This window comes from Anomalospiza imberbis, chromosome 35, assembly GCF_031753505.1.
Source record: "Anomalospiza imberbis isolate Cuckoo-Finch-1a 21T00152 chromosome 35, ASM3175350v1, whole genome shotgun sequence".
In the NCBI taxonomy this organism is placed as follows: Eukaryota; Metazoa; Chordata; class Aves; order Passeriformes; family Viduidae; genus Anomalospiza; species Anomalospiza imberbis.
In genome coordinates, this window is record NC_089715.1 from 1,089,763 (window position 1) to 1,112,751 (window position 22,989).

A 22,989-nucleotide genomic window follows, 5' to 3' on the forward strand; every position below is an offset into this window, starting at 1 on the left:
ACCCTTTTTGGGGATGGGCTCACACTGGCACCTCCAGTGCTCTGGGACCTCCCTGGTGAGCCAGGACTGATGGTAAATGATGGAGAGCAGCTTGGGGAGCTCATCCACCAGCTCCCTCATCCCCCTAGGATGGATCCCATCTGATCCCATACACCTGTGGGAATCTGAGTGGCCCAACAGGTCCCCAGCTGCTTCCTCCTGGATTCCAGAGGCCTGTTCTGCATTCTGACCCCATCTACCAGGTCAGGAGAGCTCTTGTCCTGATGACAACCTGTCCATATATTGAAAATTGATACAAACAAGGTGTTAAGTAGCTTGGACTTTTCCTTATCTTTAGTTCCTATATTCTCCACTGCATCCAATAAAGAGTAGGGGTTCACCTTATTCCACATTTTGCCATTAATTTATTCATAGACACATTTTTATTATTTTTCACAGAAGTGGCCAGGTTAATCTCTAATTGAGATTACACCTCTTTCTTTTTTTTTTTTTTTTACTGCATAACCTGACAACATCCTTAAACACTTGCTAAGTTGCCTGACAATTTGTCCAAAGTTAATGCACACTCTTTTTTCCCACAAAAGCTCCACGGGCAGCCAGGGCAGTCATTTTCCTCACCAGCTCATCTTTGGCCACACTGGGACAGGCTACTCCTTCCCCCTTAAGATTACTTGCGTGAAATGTGTCCATCCACCCTGGACCCCTTTGTTTTTAAGGGCTGTTTCCCATTAAAAATCAGTACCTGATTCAGTACACCCCAAATCTCCATCCTAAATAGGCCAAAGTCTGCCCTTCCTAATTCCAGTGTGGAAGTTTTGTTGCTGCCCCTCCTTCTTTCACAGATCATTGAAAACTTGATTATTTCATGGTCACTGTGCCCCAGGCAGCCAATGACCCCCACATCTGCCACCAGCCCTTCTCTGTTTGTGAGCAGCAGGAGACAGAGCTTTCCTTGGGATGAGAGCATTACCAAAAATTCGGAAAAACAGAAAACTCCTTCACACCAACGCAGCATTAAGAAGCAGCATTCTTTATTCAGCCGGGTGCACGGGGGATAGCTCCTCCCAAAGCCGAGCATGCTGAGTGCAGGAAAGTTTCTGTTCATATTCTGTATTTTGCACACATATTCACTGATTGTCCTGGACTAAACACACATCTGATAATCATTTCCCCAAAATCATTAACGTATTTCCCCTCCCCTTTTCCCATGTGTTCTTCTGTCCTGGGGGTCTCTCTGGTGGTCCCTGGTGGTCGTGGACCCCAATGTTCCAGTGGGCCTGGCTGAGCTGGCAGGACACTGAGGCTGGTGAACTTCCAGTTCCCCTTCTGAGACAATGGGCATTGTGTGGTTTCCATAGGCCTGGGGTTTTGGAGAACAAGCTCCAGGTCTCAGCTCACCTGGTGGAGACAATTTATCATCTGGTAACACGAGGTCACAGAGTGGGCTATGACATCACAGAGGGGGTTATGTGAGGTCATTGAGAAGCTACAGCATCATAGATTGCCTCTGTGACATCACAGAGCCAGCTGTGACATCATGGGACAGATGTCTGACATCACAGAGCAGACTATGACATCACAGAGTTGGCTGTGACATCAGAGACCAGCTGTGTGACATTGGAGAATGGACTGTGACATCTGAGAGCAGTCTGTGGCATCACAGAGGGGCTGTGTGACATCCCAGGAGGGCTGTGTGAGGTCACTGGGTTGGTCACTCCGCCCCAGCTCCCCCTCACAGTTTCTCCCAACAAATCCAATGCTGTTCATGCCCAGTGGGGTCCCTTGTTCCCTGGTATCCCCCCGGTCCACCTGGAGCCACATCCTCCACCAAAGGATGTTCCACAGGATCCCCCCCAGAGCCTGACATGGGGAAAAGGGGCCAGGCCTGTGTAACCATGACATCCAGGACGTGGATTATCCAGGTCCCTGTGGCCTGGGTTGGGTTCCCCAGGGCAGGAAAGATGTCTGGCAGCTGGAGCAGGGTTAGGGAAGGGCCTGCAAGGTGGGGCTGGAGCCCTTGGGCTGTGAGCAGAGGCTGAGGGAGCTGGGCTTGTCCAGCCCGGAGCAGGGAAGGCTGAGGGGCTCCTCATCCCAGCCTGGCAGTGCCAGCGAGGAGGGGATGGAGAACACAGAGCCAGGCTCTTCACCGGGGGCCTGGTGGGAGACAGAAGCCAATGGGTGGAAGGGGAAAGAGGGGAGATCAGCCAGGCCAGGAGGAGTTAAAATGAGTCAGGCTGGTTTCAGCATTTCCTCAACACTAAAAGCAGCCTGACCTCCCTTCTCCATCCACCACTGACAGCTTTGCAAATCAGGAATTGTTTGAGCTGTTTTGCCCCCACACCAGGACGAGCATCCTGATACAAGAACTTAATTGTGTTTATTATCTATCACAAGACCACCTTTGTCTAAAATCAAATTTAGTACGGAAATCACCTGTGGATGCTGGACTCATCAGACGCTGCTGGGACATTGCACATAGCTCAGGGAAGAGTGTGATTGTTATTAAATTGTGTCCTCTTCAACCATGGTCTGTTGGCCATGAAGAGAAACTTTCTGTGCCTCTGACTCTCACCAGTTCCTGACCCCCAAAGGTCACAAACCTGATGAGTTTTGGTTCCCACTCCAGTGGTGGCGATTGGACCTCCCTCCATCCCCAGAGCAGAGCTCCCTTGTCCCAGAAAGTCCCTGGCAATGCAGGGATGAAGGAAACAGGACAGGCTGTGGGGATCAGGGGCAGGGCAGAGCCAGGGATTTGGGGTGGTTGTGAGCCCAGGGCAGGACCCGGCCCTTGGCCTTGGTGAACCTCATCCAATTGTCCTGGGCCCATGGCTCCAGCCTGTCCAGATCCCTCTGCAGAGCTTCCTGCCCTCCAGCACAGCCACACTCCCACCCAGCTTGGGCTCACCTGGGAACTGACTGAGGGTGCCCTCGATGGCCTCGTCCAGATCAGCAATCAAGAGATTTCACTGACCCGGCCCCAATCCTGAGCCCTGGGGACACCCCTGGGTGTGACTCCATTCCTCATCTGCTCTGAGTGCCAGGGCTTGGATGAGGGAAATGGTGGGGAGGGGTTGGGGACAAAGTGTGATGGATTGCCAGCCATGAAGGGTCTTGATTTTCACGTCTATTCAGACTGCATTAGGAGGTGCTGGGGGTCAATATCAATGGGACATTGCTGAAATCCATCTCTAAACAGGAAAAACTGGAAAGCAGGACAAAACAGTTCTCTCTGCATAGTTTGCAAAACAGTACATTCACTTTAAATACACTTCTGAAATCTGTCTAATTCATCACAGAAGAATTGAAAACTTCAATTATTCCCATGGGCTTTTCTTGTTTGGAAGTTTTAAACAAATCTTTATGAGTCTTTCTCACTGAATTCCTGAACTGAAGAGCTCAAGAAAGAAGAGGCCTGTGGAGTAGTAAAATTCATCAGCAACCTCCAAGTGGCCGAGTCTCCATCCCCATCAGAGAAGCAATGACCAGAAATGGGCACAGATTAGTTTGTCCTAGATTAGGACAGATTAGATTAGGCAGATCTGGGAGAAGACCTCCGGAAGGAGCCCCCAGAAAGCAAACCTTCACGGCCCCTTCCCCACCTGGTTTGGGAAGAACTCCCTCGGAGAGTAGTGGAAAAAAACCTGTTTATTTAACAAGCAAAACACTCCCCAGTACAAAAACAACACCAGATGACAAAACTCTTTCACTGTTCTGAAGAGATGACAAATTCAGAAAGTCTCTCCTGGGGGTGGTTGTCCAGTTCTCGGTCTCCGGTGCTGGGGATGGCTGCTGCAGGTCACAAAGTGCAGGCTCTCGGTGTTTCTTGGTGTTTCCCAGGTCCCAGTCTGGAGCAGGTTCAGATGCTATTCAGGAAAGGGAAAGGGAAGGAGGAAAAAAAAACAATTCAGGGTAAAAATTGGACTGCCTAGCCTAGCTAAACTAACTAATAAGCAAAAGTAAAAGAAAAGCACATAGCAAGCAAGCAAGCAAGCCAAGCCTCTCCTATACACAGACCATGGGGGGAGTTGAGCCGGCTGATAAAAAGAGAAAACAATCCTTCATTTTCAGAGTCAGTCTTGATGGCGCAGAACATAATATCAGGCATAAACAGAACACATGACTGGGGATACAAGCACCATAATGTCACCCTAAGACAGCTTAGTGGTTGCCCCAGCTCTGGGATGGGCCCTGGGCCTGGAGCAGGAGCAGCTCTGGAGGGCCCCAAGGCCAGGCTCTTGTGCTGGCCTGGGCAGATGGGATGGCAGCAGGGGCTGCAGAGCTCTCAGCATCTCAGCCCGAGGGGAGCAGGGCACCCAGGGAGCCTCCTTTGGCCTTGGCCAAGCCCCTTCCCCCATGGCTGGGGCTGAGTCCTGGCTGAGCTGCAGCTGCTGCTGTGCCCTGGCCAGGGGCTGAGGCCGTGGGGCCAGTGGCCAGAGCAGCCTGGGCTGAGCAGAGCTGTGGGGCCAGAGCCGGCTGGGCTGTGCTGGGGAGAGGCCCTTGGTGCTGCACAGAGCTCAGGGCAGCTGGCAGAGCTTGCAGGGAGCTGGGCTGGGCTCAGAGAGCCTGGCACAGAAACCATCAGTGTCCATCCCAGCCTGGCTGAGCGTGCAGGGCAGGACTCAGCCCAGGCCTTGTGGGGCAGGGCCAGCGCCTGTGCAAGGCATGGAAAACAGGCAAGTGCCCGAGAGAGGAGGCTGCTTTGTGCCCTTGGGGGCATGGACACAGCAGGAACACTCAGGAGCCCAAAGAGCCTCCATGGCTGTGCTGGAGACCAAGGCTGGAGCAGGGAAATGCAGGGCTGCTGCGCCATGGGGAGGGCATTGAATTCCAGCACACACCTCAGCTCTCTGATGGTCCCGGCACCATGCTGGGCCCTGTTTCAGGCTGGAGCAGAGCAGATGTTGATGGCACAGGAGCCCTGCGGGGCTGGCAGGGACCTGCAGCTTGCAAGGTGCTCTGCTCCCCCTCAGCTCCTCTCTGAGAGATCCAATCCCAGCTCGGCACCTCAGGGCACAAGTGGCACTGCCTGTCCATGGGCACACAGCTGGTGTCTGCCTGGAAAGGGGCACAGGTGTTAATACTTGTACATTTCATATTATACAAGGACATTTTTATTATCTGCATCACTAGAGTACTTTTAAGAAACATCAATTTTCTGATGTACTGATGGCAGAAGGAGAAGAAATACTGATCTTCCTGTCTCCTTGAGTCACCAATATTCTGTTTATTCTTTCCTCTCCCTCTTCCTTCAGGTGTTTCCAGTTCTCCTGTTGAAATGGCCATGTCTAAGGACATCTCTGCACTAGACCATGTGGATCTATGTACTTCCCGTTGCACCCAGATTTCCCCCTCCAGATGCTTTCTGGTCATTCAAATGTCTCTGAATGGACTGGTTTCATTCTTTGCACATCAGGGAGTGGCCCAATCTTTCTGAAGTTCAAATAAATATTAATTACATCTTACTATTTTTTAATCTATCATGGAATTACCTTTTCTTGTGTCTTTGTCTAAAACTGTTCCTGTACAGAAGTCCCTTGGGGATGGGGGACATGTCAGATCCTGCTGGGACATCACAGAGAGCTGAGGGAAGAACTGTGATGGTTATTAAACTGTTCAAATGTTCAACTTGTTTTTGTTGGCCGGAAACCTTTCTGTGCCTCGGAGTGTCACCATCCCTGAGCCCAAAGGACACAAACCTGATGAGTTGTGGTTCCCACTGCAGGGGCACTTGGGCCTTGGCTCTGCACAGGAGAGCTCTTCATCCACTTTCCCTCTTTTCCTCCCTCTGGGCATGGAGGGAGCTCCTGACTTCAGCCTGTGACTCCTGTGTGCAAAGAGCAAATCTGGGCAGAATCGGGACAGGGAGGATCTGGGGGGACCTTGGGATCTGTGCTGGGCACAGAAGGTGTTTTCCATTGCTCTGGGACTGTCTGCTGTGCAAAGTGGATTTAATATCCAGCAGAGGAATGACTTTTGCATTTATGGAGCTGTGCCTTCCCTTGGGTTTGTTGGCTGACAAGAAATGAACATCCCTCTGTGTCTGGAGCAGCTCCTTCTCCAAGGAAAGCAGGTGAGAGTTGGAGCCACGGAGCTGAAACCTGCAGGTGCAGCCTGGGCTGGAGGGAGCTCAGATTTGCACAAGGCTGCTCTGAGTGACAGGGCTTGGATGGGGGAAATGGTGGGGTGGGGGTAGGGACAGAGTCTGATTGATTGTCAGCCATGAAGGGTCTTGATTTTCATATCTATTCCAACTGCATGAGGAGGTACTCGGATTCAGTGTCAATTGGAGAGTGCACATATCAATGTGTTAACAGGAAAAAAAACCTAAACCGTACATGAAAAATGGTTTCTCACTGTCTTTGTAAATAAAATACATTCACTTCAACTACACTACTGCAATCTGCCTAATTAACCACAAATGATTTGAACACTTACATTATTCCCAGAGGTTTGGCTTGTTAAGGTGTTCTGAATGTTAATGAGCTCTGGGACACTGAATTCCTGAAGTGAAGAGCTGAAGGCTGAAGAAGCCTCTGGAGCAGTAAAATTCAGCAGCAGCCTCCAAGTTGCTGAGGCTGTCAGCAGCCCCCACTGAGGCCATCCCTGCCCAGAGACCATGGGGGAATGGGCAGACAAGGAGAGCGTCCCTGGGGCTGGGGCAGCAGAACTCAGAGGCACCAGCGGCTCCAGCTGGGAAATGGAGTGTGGAATGGGGCTGTGAAAGCCCTGCCTGGGCTGTGCCAAGCAGCACACACAAGCCCTGATTCCCATCCCCCAAACAACTCTCAAGGAGACATTTAAGAGGAATTACAATTGTTTGTGTCCTCTGAGTTGGATGCACTGGAGAAATACCAACAAGAGATTCTCATGAGCTCAAAACAACAAAACAGCCTCTATTGGGAACTTTAGAAGATGAGAGAAAATTTGGCAAAAGCTCTTATACAACATTTAATCAACAAAAACACTTCTCAGAGCATCAACTTGGCCCATTCACTTTACAAGCTCTAATCCTGTTCAATTTTAAGTTAATCAAAATTTGCAAGAAGACACAGAAAAAGAGAAAAATAAGATTTAGAGAAGCACACAGAGAGCTACCAGCTCCTGGATTCCAATGGTTCTCAAAAAAATAGAAATTCCAAGAGGTGGTAGGATCAAGATGTGTGCTTGCCTTGTGCTCAGCCTTAAATACCCCTTGGTGTTCCTGGGCCCTTCCCCCAGGTGGGACTTGGGGTCATTTGGTCACTCAGGAGCTGGGCTGGGGGTTCCAGAGGTGGCTGTGGAGCATTGCCTGTGCTGTGCCAGGGACTGGCAGACACTGCTGGGCTGGGATAGAGGCTCTGGGGGGATTGGGGTTCCAGGGCAGGGCAGGGCTGGGGTTCCAGGGCAGGGCAAGGCTGGACCTGCCCCTTCCTCCCCACACAGGAAATGTTTCCAGCCAACAATCTCCTCCAGTCTGTCACAACAGGCGGTGTTGGAGGTGAAATCCCAATTCTGGCCATTGGCACCCGGATGAGAAGGACAGTTCTTTTCCATAGGAATGAAAGCCCCAGGTCTCAGCTCATTTCTGGTTTGATTGCCTCGATTTTGTTCGGTTTTGTTGTTGCTTTGTTTCTTTGGTATGCCTGAAGTGTCCAGTCAGGAGCAGTGACTCTTGCCAAGGAACTTTGTGGTGCTGTCACTTAATATTAAATCTGGTTTTTGCTGATCCCTTGCTGGGGATTTTTTCAGCGCTCTCAAGCCCTCGTTGGTAACAGGGTGAAGGAGCCCTGGCCCAGGCTCTGGGCCTGGGGGACACGGGGACGCTGCTGGGGGGTCCCTGTCCCCCTGTACCACCCCCCACAGCCCCAGCCCCCATCCCCGTGTCAGGCTCTGGGGTCGATCTCGTGGAACATCCTCTGGGGGAGGCTGCGGCGCCGGGGGCGGGGGGACCCGGGGGGACAGGGGACCCCGCTGTGCACGAGCAGCGTTGGACTTCTCTGGGGGAACTGGGAGGGGGGGCTGGGGTGGAGTGACCTCCCCAGTGACCTCACACAGCTGCCCTCTAATATCACACAACCCACTCTGAGATATAACAGGCCACCTGTGATTTCATACAGGTGTCCTGTGAGGTCACAGCCTGCTCTTTGAGGTCCCAGTCTGCTCTGTGATATCACAAAATCTGCCCTGTGATGTCACAGCCCAGCCTGTGATGTCACAGACACCCTGTGATGTCACAGCCAGCTCTATGATGGCACAGCCACCTTTGTGATGTTATGCAGCCTTGCTGTGATGTCGCAGTCTGCTCTGTGATGTCACAACCCACTCTGTATTGTCTCAGCCTTCTCTGTGACATCACACAGCTGCTCTGTGATGTCACAGAGCCCTTTTCTATGATGGCAGAGTCTTCTCTGTGGCCTCACAGCCTGTTCTGTGATGTCACACAGTCAGCCTGTAATGTCACAGCCGACTGTGACATCACAACCTCCTCTGTGATGTCACAGCCTGCTCTGTGATGTCACAGCCTGCTCTGTGATGGCAGAACTCACTAAACAGCGCAGCACCTCTGTGGGCTCACAGACCCACCCTGTGATGTCACAACACCTTCAGTGATGGAACACAGCCACCCTATAATGTCACAGCACACTCTTTGACCTCCCAGCTTGCTCTGCTCTGTGATGTCATACAGGCATCCTGTGATGTCACAGCCTGCTCTGTGATGGCAGAACTCACTTAACATGTCACACAGCACCTCTGTGAGCTCACAGACCCACCCTGTGATGTCACAACACCTTCAGTGATGGAACACAGCCACCCTATAATGTCACAGCACACTCTTTGACCTCACAGCTTGCTCTGCTCTGTGATGTCATACAGGCATGCTCTGATGTCACAGCCTATTCTGTGATGTCACATAATAAACCAGTGATGTCACAGCCTACTATATGATGTCACAAACTGGTCTGTGATGTCACACAATCACAGAATCACAGAATTGCTGGGTTGGAAGAGACCTTTAAGGTCATCAAGTCCAACCCATGCCCTAACACCACCTCAGCTAAACCATGGCACTGAGTGCCACATCCAGTCTTTTTTTAAACACATCCCATGATGGTGACTCCACCACCTCCCTGGACAGACAGTTCCAGGAATTTATCACCCATTCCGTAAAAAAATTTTTCCTAATATAAAACCTAAATTTCCCTTGGTGCAGCTTAAGACACTGTCCTCTGGTCCTGTCAGTTGCTGTGAGGAGAGAGACCGACCCCCACCTGACTGCAACCACCTTTCAGGGAGTGTAGAGAGTGATAAGGTCACCTCTGAGTCTCCTCCAGGATAAACAACTCCAGCTCCCTCAGTCACTCCTCACAGGACTTGTGTTCCAGACCCCTTGTAATAGATAAGAGAAGTCTCTTTGTTCATCATTAAACAGGAACTCAGACAAAGGAAGAGGTTTTTTGTGAATAACAGGAAACCCGAGGATACGCTGACTCCTTAAGTTGATTGTACAACTAGGGTCTGGAGGTGTGTAACCATCTATGGAAAGATTGTTACAGGGTCATAAACCCCCAGCGAGGAAGAGGAGGAGAGCCTTCATCCAGACGACCACCAGAGAGCAGACGGCGACCCCCTAGCAACTGGAGGCGCACGCGCAGAGTACTCCCGGAAAAGCCACAAACGCGGAAGAAGGGGGAGAATAAAGGACCGTGGGAAAAGGGAAGCGGTGTGAGCCTTGGCGGAGCACTGACTCCCCAGCTGCACCCAGCGCTGTTTGCTTGTCATTGCTTGCTGTAATCAATAAAATTCTTTTTATCAATCCCTAAAGGATCAGACAAATTATTTACTTTAACTTATAACACCCGTTCCCTGCTCTTGCTGCTGCCCCATCTTCAAAGCCTCTCCCTCGGGCTCTTCCTCCCGTGCAGAGCAGCTCTCCTGGACAGGGACGGCAGATGGCACAGCTGGGAAGCAAAGGGAGCACTGAGTCAGTATGGGGACGTTTTCCTTGGCAGCAGCTGCACTTCCATCAGGGAAGGGAAGATCTCAGAGCCTCCCCAGGAGGGTTAGAAAGAAAAAGCAGCCGAGCGGGCCAGGCTGTGGTGAGCGCAGCCGCGGCGGGACTGTCCCGCAGCCCCGGCAGCCCGGCACAGCCGGCACAGCTCCCGGGCCCTGCCGGCACAGCTGCCTTGCCCAAGGACAGCCCCTGTGCCGGCCGGGGCAGCTGCGCTGAGCAGCCCCAGCACGGGCAGGGCCCGCTGCTGCCCCGCCGGGCAGTGCCCACGGCCACAGCCCACGCCACCCTCAGCCCCACCCTGCCTCCCCGGCCCTGGGGCCTCACCCGGGCTCTCTCCAGCGTGGCAGCAGCAGGTCCCCGTTCCCTGCTCTTGCTGCTGGCCTTCAGCTTCTCCCTGCTGGCTCCCGTCCGTCTCCGGCTGTCCTCAAGGTCTCCACTTCAGCTGTGGCAAAAGTGGAGGCTCTGCAACTGGTTCCAAGGCCTGGCAGAGCTGCAGTCCCGGAGCCCTCTGTGCTCCCTGCCGGCCCCCTCCATCCCCTCAGCCCCGCCATGCTCTCGGCCAAGCCCCAGCCCCCTTCAGTTTCTTCAGCCCCTCACAGTCCTCTCAGCCCCTCAGTCCCTTCTGACCCATCCCGTCCCCCTAGACCCGCCACCCCTCGGCCTGTGCCACTTCCCTGTCACCTCAGTGCCACCATCGCCCTCGGCTGCCCCACAGCCCTCAGCCCCAGCAGCACCTCAGGGTCACCGTCCCTTCAGCGTCACCGCCCCCTCAGCCCCCTCAGTCTCACCGTCCTTCAGCAGCTCCTCAGGGGACAGTGCCTGGGGCCACCGGCAGCTCCCACCGCTCCAGGGACACCCGGGGCTGGAACTGCTGCTCCGCCCGGCCCGGCCGCCAGCTCGGACCCAGCACAGGGAGAGGGGACACAGGGGGCACGGGGGAAAAGCAAGAGGTGAGGGAGGAAGCAGAGCAGGGGAAGAGGTTAAAAAGAGGCCTACACCTATACAGATATCAATCTATGTAACTAAACCCCCATATATCAATACAAATATGCCTATCTACAAATATAACTATATATATGTAAATGTAACTATACACATGTATAAAGGCAACTATGGACATCTACAACTATAACTGCACATCGAAAAATATAAATATATACACCTAAAACTAAAAATAAATTAACTAGACAAATCTCTGTCGATGTAGATAGATAAATGTAACTACATAAATCTATAAATACAACTACATATACCAATAAATATAACTATACACATCTATAAATATAACTAGAGACAGAGGAATTCTACCTGCCCAATGGTCACAGGCTCTCCCTCTGTCTCTTCCTGGCACACAGGGCAGCCCTCCTGGACACGTTGATCACACGGGATCTGGGAAGCAAAGGGAACACTGAGACAATACTGGCCCTCGTGCAAGCGCCCCTTGAGCACCAATTGTCCTTCTATCAGGGACATTAAAAGATGGCCTGAAAGGCAGACTCTCACTTGGCAATTTGAAGCCTGCTCTATAAAGAACAGGGATCCTTCCAAGTTTTCAAAACGGAACTGTGTAAAGTATTTAAGTATTCTAATAAAGTCTCAGCACCCACAGTGCAAATGGCACCCACGAGAGCTTGAAACACAGACAGTCCCAGTGACAGAGAGACCACAGTCCTCACTGAAATGGCTGAAGGCTGCTGGGGGCTGAGGTATGAACCAGACTGGGACACCCAGCTTGGTGGCACAACTCCCACAAGGTCAGGTTTATTCCCTGCTCTCTTGCCACAGCAGAGGACTCAGTGCCCAAGCCTCTGGCGAGGCGTGGAGGGCAGGGCTCGGGCAGGTTGTGCATGTGCCTTTGAACTAAAGGCACCAGGAAGCACCAACCCTGCAGACAAGAACTCAACTCTTCTCGTCTCCCTTCCTGCCAGAGGCAGGCTCAGAGCAGCCGTCTCACACCTCTCTAAACCAACGGGGGCTCTGTCCTTACCAGGCTCCTCGGGCTCTGGGGAACTGTTCTCGCAGCTCTCGGTGCCAGATGAAGTTTCCTCTGCTGCAGCCCGGTTCACAGGCTCCCCTCCTGAAGACTCAGGGGCAACATTCATATTGCCCTTGAAAGAACAATAGAAAAAAAGAAAACTAAGGATTATTCAGTATTTTGCTGGAATCACATCAAGGATACAGTTGCTCTCCTTCTCCATGTAACAGCGTTCAAAAGCTTTCAGCCCAGCCTCTTCCATTCCCCTCCAATGGGTTACCTGAGCAGAGGGAGACCTTTCAGGCAGGGATCTCCTGATCTCCCGGATCATTTGCTCCACGGCAAAGCCAAGATCCACTGGTGGCAATTGCTCTTTGCCAGGTGCATTCCAGGCTGAGCCGGAGGCTGTCAATGCTGCACAACCTGCACTGCCAGGTGGAGCGCTGGGGGCTGAAGTGCCCGAGGTGGCTGCAAGAATCCAAACACATTGGTCACGCTCCACAATGTGGCTCTGGGACACAGATCTCTGTTGCTGCCTTGGATCAACCATCACAGGAAGCAGGCAGGAAAACCAGGCAGAGAATCTTTTGCCTTTCTAGGTGCCCCTTCTAAATAAGCTTGAGAATTTTGGGCCGAGAAGGACAGAGCCTTGTGGAAAAATACTCCAAGCAGTCACTTTTCATGACCTTTTGGGGAAAAGCAAGGCTACAACTCTTTTCTTACCTCGCGGGTCGTAGGCTGGGGGCTGCTGCTCCCTGTGGAGCTGCTGGAAGCTGCAGGGCTGGATCCTGAGCACCTCCCGGTCGATCGGAGGCAGCTGCCCCCCGTAGAGCTGCTGGAAGCGGCTGCGAGGCCCCTCCCGCCCGAGCGGCAGCAGCGGCTCCCCGTAGAAACCGAAGAAGCCGCAGGGCGGGATGCGCAGCAGCTCCCGCTCGGCGGGCGGCGGCCGCTCCCCATAGAGCTCCTGGAAGCGGCTCGGCCCCTCCCGCCGGGCCGGCACCGGCCGGTCCCTGTGCAGCAGGTGGAAGCCGCAGGGCGGGCGCCGGGCGAGCAGCGGCCGCTGCCCGGGGGGCGGCTGGAAGCGGCCAGGCCGGGGGCTGCGCAGCTCCCGCCCGTCCGGCAGCGTCCGCTCCCTGTGCAGCAGCAGGAAGCCGCTGGGCGGGCGCCCGGGCGGCAGCGGCGGCCGCTCCCTGGAGAGCGGCTGGAAGCGGCTGCGCCCGTCCCGCCCGTGCGGCAGCGGCCGCGCCCCGGGGAGCTGCTGGGAGCCGCGGGGCGGGCGCCTGCGGCCCTCCCGCCCCGCCGCCGGCCGCTGCCTGTTGGCCGCGCTCCGGCGCCTGATGCGGAGCAGGAGGTCGGGGCGGTCGCGGCGAAAGCAGGGGTTGCTGTAGTGGAGCCAAGCCCCGGCATCGCCCGGCGCAGCTGAGCCAACCCGGCCCGGCACCCTGCGGAAGCCGTAGCGGTAGAGCTGGCGCACGAAGCTGCGGAACTGCGTGGCCCTGAAGGTGTGCGGGGCCGGGCCCTGGGCGTCGCCCGGGCTGAGCAGCTCCCGCTCGAAGAGGGAGCGGTGGATGAGCAGCCCCCGGGCCCGGCTGTCCCAGCGCACGGAGCGGACGCGGGGGCTGTTCGCCAGGCGCCACAGCTTGGCGGGGAAGGCGCTGGCTCTGAGCCCGGCGGGCAGCGGCAGCTCCGCCATGGCGCCGCTCGCCGGCTGTCGCCACAACGGCCCCGGCGCAACGGCCGCGTGGGGATACCATAGGGACAGAGCCAACGCGGGGATTTGGAGCCTGGGGGTGCTGGCACCAAAGTCCTGCTCTTGAGAGGGGTGCAGGGACACAGGGGCTGTCAGAGGACAATGAGAGACAGGGGACATGAGGCCATAATGGGCCCAGCAAGATCCTGCCCAGCGTGGCAGCAAAGACATTTCCTCCCCGTGGCCTTGGCACTCCAGGGCACCCCAAAAAGGGCCGAGGAGTCCTGTGTGTAACCAGGAGGGATGACTGACATCACTGTGGGTCCCGGCATTCCCCAGTCCCTTGCTGGCCATTCAGTGCACACTGGGGTCGCTGGGCATGTGTGGAACATGGGAATGGGGTGCACAAAATTAAAGGGGGACCCCAAAGTGGAAGGAGTGGAAGCCAAAATCGCTGGGTGGAGACCCCCAAAACGGAGGTGTGAGATCCCAAAATGGAGGGAGGAACCCACAAAATTGGGGCAACGCCCCAAAAACCCACATGAAGCTGTTCTCTCCCTCCATTGTTTACCAACAAGAGTTCCATCTACCAACTCTAATTTCAGCAAATAATTCCAAGTCTTTTAGCTGAAACTCATTCTGAGCAAACTTTGTAGAAGTGATCACAGAATCACAGAATGTTCTGTGTTGGAAGGGATCCACCGAGTCCAATTCTGAAGGGAATGGCTTGCTGGCAGGGTCAGCACCAAAGACACCCCCACCAGCTTAAGGAAGAAGTGTCATTGACTGTAGGGCAAAGCAGCACAGAAGTACAAAAGGATAAGCTAAGCAATGCACCTGATTATTCTAGAAAAGATTGTCTGTAGGGATTCAGAAAGATACATCACCAGTTACCCTAATACTTGACCATTGTCCCGACACACACGTCAGCTGGGGATGCCCTGTCACACCAAGGGATTGGAGAAGCACTCCCAGTAACTGGGAATTCCTATGTGGTTCACCCACCCTCAAGCGAGGCCGCCAACTTTGCTGTGAGAGGGCCCAGATTTTATACTGTTGAATAAACAAGCTACCACAACTTCTAGTGCGGGAAGATCTGGTTTCATCCTCCTCTTGGCCAGGGCTCAGGGAGGAACTAAGGGAGTTTGCTTTGAGCCTACACCTTCAAACAAAGCCAGATAGAGATGTGATAAATGAATATGATTTGTGCCAATAATTGTAACTATATCGATATTTTAGAAAATATTTGTTAAAAAGTAATAGAGGAAAGTAATATGTAATTAGCATCACAAAACAGCTGTTTGCAGATGCTCATAAGATCCAGGATGGAGTACTGAGATATTTTAGCACAAACAGCCATGGGAAGGACAAAGCTGGGAAAAACTCCAAGAGTGGAATTGACATTGAGACAAATGAAAATCCAGGCATCTTCTTCTTAGGCAAGATTGGCCTTGAAGACAATTAAGCTGCCCATATGGCCCTGGGCACATGGCTGGTGCCCCACAGGACATGGGTGCCACCCACGGTGGGGCACAAGGGGAAGGCTGAGGAAGCAGAGCCCAGAGACTGTGTGGGGGAAATAACAATTTATTTATTTTACTAAAAAGGAGTTGAAGAGCCGTGCTAGTTCTACTGCAGGGGGGCCTCTTGCAGGGGTGGGGAGAGTTCGAGGCCCTTCTCTTTAGGGACCACCGGGGCCACCCAGGCAAGCAGTGCCTGCCTTGGGTGGGACCAGAGGGTCTGAGGCTGGTGCCTCTGACTGATGGATCAGAGGGACCTGCCTCATCCTGGGGCTGGTCCTGCTCTGGGGACACCGGCACAACTGGGGGATGGCTTTGACCCCTGCTGGGGGTGGCCTCCGTTGTGGCAGCTTCCTCTTCTTCCTCTGTGGGCACTTGAGGGCTGCTGGGTAGAGTCCAAGAGCTGGGTCTGGGGCTGCTAGGGCTGGAGGAGTTGGGGTTGTTTGGGCTGGAGAAGCTGGGGGAACTGTGGCTGTTGGGTCTGGAGAGGCTGGGGGAGCTGGAGAAGATGGAACTGGAGCTGCTGGAGCAGCTGCTGGCTGCTGGGCTGTCATCCTCATCTGCGGCAGCGTGGGAGTGCAGCAGACTCTGGGCCCCTGAGCTGCAGTGTCTCACAGTGATGTCGATGGTGCCCTGGACCAGTGGCACTGTGTGTTCCTCCAGGAAGCCCTGCAGACTCTGGATCATGTCCTCCTGGTCTGGCCCACACACACAGAGAACATACAGGATGGCACTCTGTGCTCCTTGCCATCCACCACTGCTCCCTTTGGATGGCCTCCATCCTCTGGTTCAGCCAAGTCCGCACAGGGTCCAGAAGTTCCCGTCGTTGACGGAAAAGTCCTGCCCAGACCTTGGGCAGGACACCGCCGACAGCTCTGGCTGGTGTCTCCTGAGGAGAAGAGGGATGGGCCGGCACAGGGCCATGGGGGTTGTTCTCGTCCTGGCCGCTGGGAGCTCGCTCTGATGAGCTCGTGGCTGCTGGCAGCTGCTCAGGGGCTGTGATGACAATCTCTAGAGAGTCACCGGCATCATCAGAAAACCTGACAGTCTCTATTGCTCCTCTGCACAGTGGGCATGATGGATTTGTCTGTGCCCACCGCAGGATGCAGCTCCGGCAGAACTGGTGGCCACAGGGCAGAGTAGAAGCCACGTCATCCCAGGTGTCCTGGCAGATGGCACAGTTGCCATCTGTCTCTGTGGCCATATTTGGCTGCTGCAGCATGTTGGGGAGGGCTGAGGATCAGGAGCTGCTCTCTGTTGCCGATGTCACACCCTGCAGGAGAGGGGAGGAAGGAGAAGGACACCCTCCCACCTCCCTAAAGCCCTGTCATCTGCCCACGTCTGACCAGGGGACGTTTCCTGTCAGTGCTGCAGGTACGCTCTGCCCCAGCCAGGCAGGGCTGGGGAAACCCTGCTGGTTGCTCTGGTACTGGCACTGGGACCTGCCAAGAACAGGCACCACTCAGCACCAGAGAAACCTGGCTTGACCCTCCACACCTCGCAGTCAGGCTCGGTAGGAGTTCAGGCCAGAGCCAGACTGGCACCGGCTCTGCCCACGTCTGTATTTAAGCAGCGAGGGGGGACATGTCACAATCCTGCGCTCGGTGATGTCACCCTCCATCAGGAGGCCATGTCCATGCCAGTGCATGTTGATAGGAGAAAGAAGAAAACTTCTGCACTTCCATATTGCTCTGCCTTGGCCACCTGTGTCATGTGTCCATGTCCGTGCCTCATCCCTGCTCCGGACACCTTGCCAAGGTTTTCTGTGAGGAGCGGAGTGGTGGGAGCTGCCAGCATGAACGGCCTGTGGCTGGATGATGTCTCCTCCTGTCACTGGCTTTCCGTGGCAGTGCTGGGATTTGGAGAACCTGGGTGCTGGTGGCCAGCCCGGGGTGAGAGTGTCCCCCACACCGTGGGACAGGGTTGTGTCCCTGCTTCAGGGAGAAGCAGGAAGGAATGTTTTGCTCCAGCCCCATCCACTCCCGCTGGCACTTGCCCGCAATGCCGGCTCCCTCTCCACTTGCCAAGTTTCTGTGTTTCTGGAGTTCAGGGCCTTTGTGCTCCTTTCCAGAGCCTCAGGAAGGACCTGGAGTTGCTGTCCCAGCAGAGTAGGGTACAAGGGCCAGAGCAGCAGTTTAAAGTCCTTGCTTGCTATACCATTGTAACTTTCTCTACTTTCAGACTTTGCAGCTGCAGCTAGCTCTAAGTTTCTCTGCTCTTTCTGCTTCTAAGGCCTGCTTTCCCAGCTTTGTGAAAATCATCTTACCTTTACTATTTCCCACATTCACTGAGCAGGATCTCAGGTCGAACACCCCCTCAAGGCCAAGCCTTTGCCATCCCATCAGTGCTTGGATTATTTATTTACACGCTCAGGGTGCGAGCACGAGCCTCTGTATCGGGACTGAGTTCCCTCCTCCGCCTGCCAGCACCTCGCTTAGGGGACGAGAATTGATAAATGTGAAAGAATGACAGATAAAAGTTATTATGAAGATAATAACTTCAGCTCCTTCAGCTCCTGGTGCTCAGCTGCTTGTGCTGAACCGGACGACTCGGGGAGAAGAACACAGTCCATCCAATTCCTTCTGGGACATGGAGAGGGGAGGCTGTGGAAACAGGAGCAGTGTTTGCTGTGGTCTCCTCTCTGCCCTGCATGCCTTTCAGCGCTTTGAACCAGCCAAGAGCTTTCTCCAAGAGTGCAGTGGAGCAGCTGTTCCTGCTGCCGGGTCTGGCTCTCTCCAGTCTCTGACCTTGCCTGCTTTTGTCCCTCTTGCTGTGCCCTCTGCTCCCCCAGGGCTCGGTGGCTGCTGCCCAGGACTGTGGGACTGGCACAGATCCCATGGTCAAGACCCTCCTTTCTCTGCCCTTGGAGCTGCCTGGGCACAGCAGCCTTTTCCATCTGGAAGCTCCCCATGGACAGGGAGGCCCCAGCTCCGTTCCTTGCACAAGCTCCAGGAGCCCAGGGCTGCCATCTCAAGTCCCTGCTGGCCCTGGGGGCTCCCAGGTGGGCACAAGTGGGGCAGCAGAGCCAGCAGGGAGCCTGCGAGTCTCTTCCAGCCCTGTCTGCTCTGAGTTTGGGCCTTGGAGCCTCAGGTGGCCAAAGGCAGCTGCTGCTGGTCCCACTGTGTGCCCCCGTGTCCAGCAGTGCTGCTCCATCAGTCTGTGCCCAGCCATGGGGAAAAGCCTCAGCCCTGCAGGGCCAGGAGCTGCCGGGCTCTGCCTGAGCAGCTCAGCCAGAGGGAAGGGAGCTGCTCCCCACGGGAACCAGGAGCCAAGGGCTGGAGCACCTCGTTCGGGGGCAGAGCCCAAATTCTGTGAGGGAGTAACAGAGTTATTCACGTGCACTGGTGTGTCAGCTCTGCAGGTGCTGTGCCTGCAAACACATGGCTCGAGGTGTGCAAAAGAATTCTGCAACTCTTGGCTGGATCAGGATGTCAGCAGTGCTGAACTCCAGCTTAGACCAAAGCAAACACTTGACACCTCTGCTCATATCTGCTAGATTTTTTACCTCAGGGTATCCAGAGAAAAGTAAACAGAGGAGTAAATATTTTCATTGTTTATCAGAAATGTATCTCATGTTGCTGAACATTTCTCTTTCAGAATGTGTTATCTTCTTAAAAAGAAAAAGAAAAAAGAAAAACCGAGAAAAATATTAAAGAGAAAAAAAAAGAAAGAAATGTGTAGTGAAATCTTCTTGAACTTTGGATTAAGAGGTAACTGATCTTTTTAAAAGGAGAACTCATTTAATTTGTGCATGTTCTGATGCCTGGATCCATCTTACGGACTGACATCAGCATCCATTTTAAAGACTTTGGGTTTTGTTTCCAATATTAAGATTTTTTTTTAAATTGGAGTTGAAGCAATAGGAGGATGAGAGATGGATTGTGCACAACTGTTTCTTGAGGGCAAAAATATTGCAGTTTGAAACTTGGACCTAAAGTATTGAAAATGAAACTTACAAATCCCAGTGCATTGTGTGACAGCAGCTTTTCCTATAGGATGTGCAGCATCACAAAGACTTCATCAGTGGGGTTGGGAGGGCTTGGAGCTTTGTCCTGTGCCACTCTGGGATGTCATGAACCAGGACTTCACCTGCCACCAGCCCAGGTCACCCTCTGCCACCGCAGCTCCTTGGGCCTTGTGTCCCCAAAGCAGACACAAAGTGTTTCTGCTGCTCCCCCTTTGCACAAACCCACAGAGAGCTGGGATTTTTCCAAGGCTCGTGTCTCCATTGGGCCATATTCCCAAAGAACCAGCAGCACATCCTGATGAATACGGCGAGTTACGTGGATGGTTGTCAGCTCCACTTCCTGCCTAGAAATCCTGAAACTGCTTCTAAATGCTGCTCCTTCAGCTCCTGGACACCTTCTCACACAGAGCTGGGAAAAAAATCCCCTGGCCACCGGCTAAAAGGTGAGTTATGCCCAAGTTAGAGCTCTGTGGGAAATCTCTGTCCCTCCCTGACGTTTTAATGTATCTGTACATGGGGGTGTGCATGGATGCGTCTTGTATACAAAGGAAGGAGCGTGCAAGCAACAGGACTGACACTTTCAGTGTCCATGCTATTCCATACCCATGGGCACAGAGACACTATGGAAACCCTGGCACAGACAGAGCCTTCTGTCCATGGGTACAGCGACATCCAAGAGCCCCTGGCACACACAGAGCCTTCTGTCCATGGGTACAGAGACATCCAAGAGCCCCTGGCACACACAGAGCCTTCTGTCCATGGGTACAGAGACATCCAAGAGCACCTGGCACACACAGGCCTGGCACACACAGGCCTGGCAGCACAGGTGGCTTTCCCCACAGGCTGCAGGAGATGAGAACACAACATTTGCCAACACTGACTGCAAGCCACAGCTCTGGGTGCTCCCCGTGAACCTCAGTTCTGGGACCACTGTCTGCCCCAAGCTCCAGAGACTGCAGTGGGAGCCTGGCTGGGCTCTGCCCTGGGGCCATCCTGCAGGGACAGCTGCAAACAGGGAGCATTCCCTTGCCACAAACAGCCAAGCCAGGGCTGCAGGGCAGCTGCTCCAGCCCGGAGTGCACTGCTGAGTGCTGTGCTCTGGGGCTGGGGCTCCCCGCACAGGGGACTGGACTGGTGTGCCAGAGGAGACAGAGAAGCTGCAGCTTCAGCCTAACTGAGGTGGGTGCGTGGGCTGGGAAGAGTGGGGAGGCTCAAGGGGATTCACAGAGCTCATCCTGCTGCAAGGACAAATAAAAAGGGAGTGGGAACTCAGCAGTGAGGAGAGCTGAGGGCTGGAGAGCAGCTCTGAATGACACTAAAATCCCACTGGACCTCTGAGACATTGCTGCTCCTCAGCCCGTGACAGGATGAGTCCCTAAGCCTGGGGCTCAGCCTTCCTCGTGGTGAGGGGCATCAAGGAAGGCAACAGTGTGGTGGAGACTGCCATGGGCTGGGAACTCACTGGGGGAAAAGAGGGAGCAGTTGGGAAGTACAAGGCAGGTGGGGGACAGAACTGTTCAGAGAAGGGCTGAGCTACAGCTTGAGCAAGCTGAAAAATGTCGTTTGGGGTCATCCCAGATTGATTTCATTTCAGAAGCTATTGAACAAGTTTATTTTGGGGTGGTGTCATGTTTTCCCTGGGAGGTGTACACTCCACACACTTGAGCTCTGTTGCTGAAGTGCTCCAGCAGGTCTGTGCTGCAGGTCACCCCATTTCTTCTTTGGCTGATTGCGGCCCGGTGCTGAGCTCCAGCAGAGCCCTGGCAGAGCCCAGAGCAGCCTCAGCACCCGCAGAGCCCGGCTGCAAGGAGAGAAACCAGAAAGCGCCCTTCAGCTGAAGGCTCCTGTCCCCTTGTCCCAGCTGCCCGCAGTGCCCAGGCCATGCTGGCCGTGCCCAGAGCTGTGCCCAGAGCTGCCCATCCCTGCTGCCTGTGGGAGCAGAGCAGGAGGGCAGGACATGTGCCCAGCCTGCAGCCGGCCACGGCACATCCAGCCCTCAGCAGCTGCCCAGAGCAGGATGCTCCCGTGCTCGCTGCCATCTCCCCAAAGCTCTGATCCCACCATGCCAAGCAGACGGGACCCACCTGACGCCATCCCCCGCTGGAAGAAAAGCTGGTCCCAAACCATGTCCTCAGCCTTCTCCAAGGGCACGGCCCATCCACGCCACAGCTGCTCCCAAGCACTTCCCCATCCAGACTGGACCCCAGCTAGAATGCTTCCTCTAGAAAAACACACAACAAATTATTGAAAATAGATTACAGACAAAAAGGGGAACAAGAAAAAAGGTCAAAAATCATATTACTGTCAGGGACTTGAGGAAGGCCCAACCCCTGCATGCCAGGGAAAAACCCACCCACAGGTGAGGGAAGCCCAGGCTTTCTCCCTTCCCCCCTGCACTGCCCCCCAAAATAACGGTGACCCCAAAGCAAACAGGAGCAGTGGAGCAGCCCAAGCCCTTCCTTGCCTGCAAAGCAAAGCAGCCCCTGCACAGGTTCTGGAGTCCCACCTCTGCTCCCACCATGGGGGTTTGTTTGTGTCGGGCTGGCTGCCCCAGCCCCAGCCTGGGGCACGGTGGGTGCTGGGGGCTGTTGGCAGGGCCAAGAGCCCACTCCCATTTCATCAGCACCCCAGCCCATCCCCCAGCCCTGCCAAAAGCAGCCTGGCAGCCGACTGAAGGATCAGCTGCATCCACCCCAGCAAAGTGGGAACCTTTGGTTCCTGGCCAGGCTGTGCAATGCCCAAATCTGGGAGCATCCCCCTGCGTGTGGACTCACCTGCTAATTCCCTGTGGAGCCTGGCTTTGGAGAAGGTGCCAGAATCGAAGTCCATCATCCTCAGCTGCCGGTGGCCAGGTGGAGGAAGAGGTTGTCATCCTTGATGTCATCCTTGCTGTCCCCAGCAGCAGCAGCCCCACCTGGTACAGCTCCTCCAGGGGCTCCTTCTCCTTCCCTGGGGGTGAGCCCAGGCTGTCTGGGTTCTGCCCAGGGCCCAGAGCTGTCAGGGAACCAGACAAGCAAACCAGCTCAGATGGCAGCCACCAGTGCTGGGCAGAGCAGCTCAGCTCCAGCACAAGGGCTGCGTGCCCCCATCTGATGACCCCTGGGCAGTGACACAGGCAGGACAAAATGTCTGGGTTCCTTTGCTTCTGATTGCCAAGGCATGTGTGGAGCTGCAACTTACCAGGGCCTTGCATCAAAGTGTGCCTGTGGTTCTCTCCCTTCTTCTAGGGCCGATCAATATCCTGCAGCCAGGGATCACATAACAGCTCTTCTAACGAGGGCCTGTCCGAGTGCAGCATGGATAAACACCGCCTGATCAGATCTTGACACTCTGGGCAGAGAAACCAGAACCCGCCGGTCAGCTGGAGAAGGCTCCTGTTGGCTTTGCCCCACTATTCCCATGCCCAGGCCATGCTGGATGTGCTCAGAGCTGGGCCTAAACTTCCCCATCAATTCCCTGTTTTGGAGGAGAGCAGGAGAGCAGGACATGTGCCACCTCCTCAGCAGCTGCCAGAGCGGGATGCTCACGAGCTGCTGCTGTCTCCCAGCACTGGCATTGCCCCCATGGCCAGAGATGAGGATCCACCTTGAGAGAGCCGTTGTGGCAGCGAGAGCTGATGGTCCCAGCTGATGTTCTGGCTCCTCCTGAAAGGGTGCTCCCCGCAGACCATCTGGTGCAGCAGGATGCCCAGGGACCAGATGGTAGCTGGCTTGCCGTAGTAAAATCGAAAGTGGGTCCATTCTGGGGGCCTGTATGACCGTGTTCCTGTGGAATACAGATGGGGTTCATCAGGGGGACGCTGCTGCTCCCAGAGCCTGGCCCCAGCATCCCTGGGCGTGTGGGGGC

The 22,989-nt window shown here is 54.6% G+C and overlaps 1 long non-coding RNA gene and 2 pseudogenes across 1 annotated transcript; 1 reads left to right on the plus strand and 2 right to left on the minus strand.

Annotated features, from left to right (window-relative positions):
* Nucleotides 1-22,989, minus strand: part of LOC137464036 (zinc finger protein 208-like) — a 1,110,012-nt pseudogene that overhangs the window by 894,398 nt on the left and 192,625 nt on the right.
* LOC137464035 (zinc finger protein 850-like) overlaps nucleotides 1-22,989 on the plus strand; it is a 1,110,255-nt pseudogene that overhangs the window by 885,979 nt on the left and 201,287 nt on the right.
* On the minus strand, nucleotides 11,252-12,580 carry LOC137464050 (uncharacterized). Its single transcript, XR_010994057.1, has 3 exons — nucleotides 12,247-12,580; nucleotides 11,979-12,099; nucleotides 11,252-11,380 (listed from the first exon to the last, which is right to left on the minus strand). It is a non-coding gene; the product is annotated as an uncharacterized lncRNA (long non-coding RNA).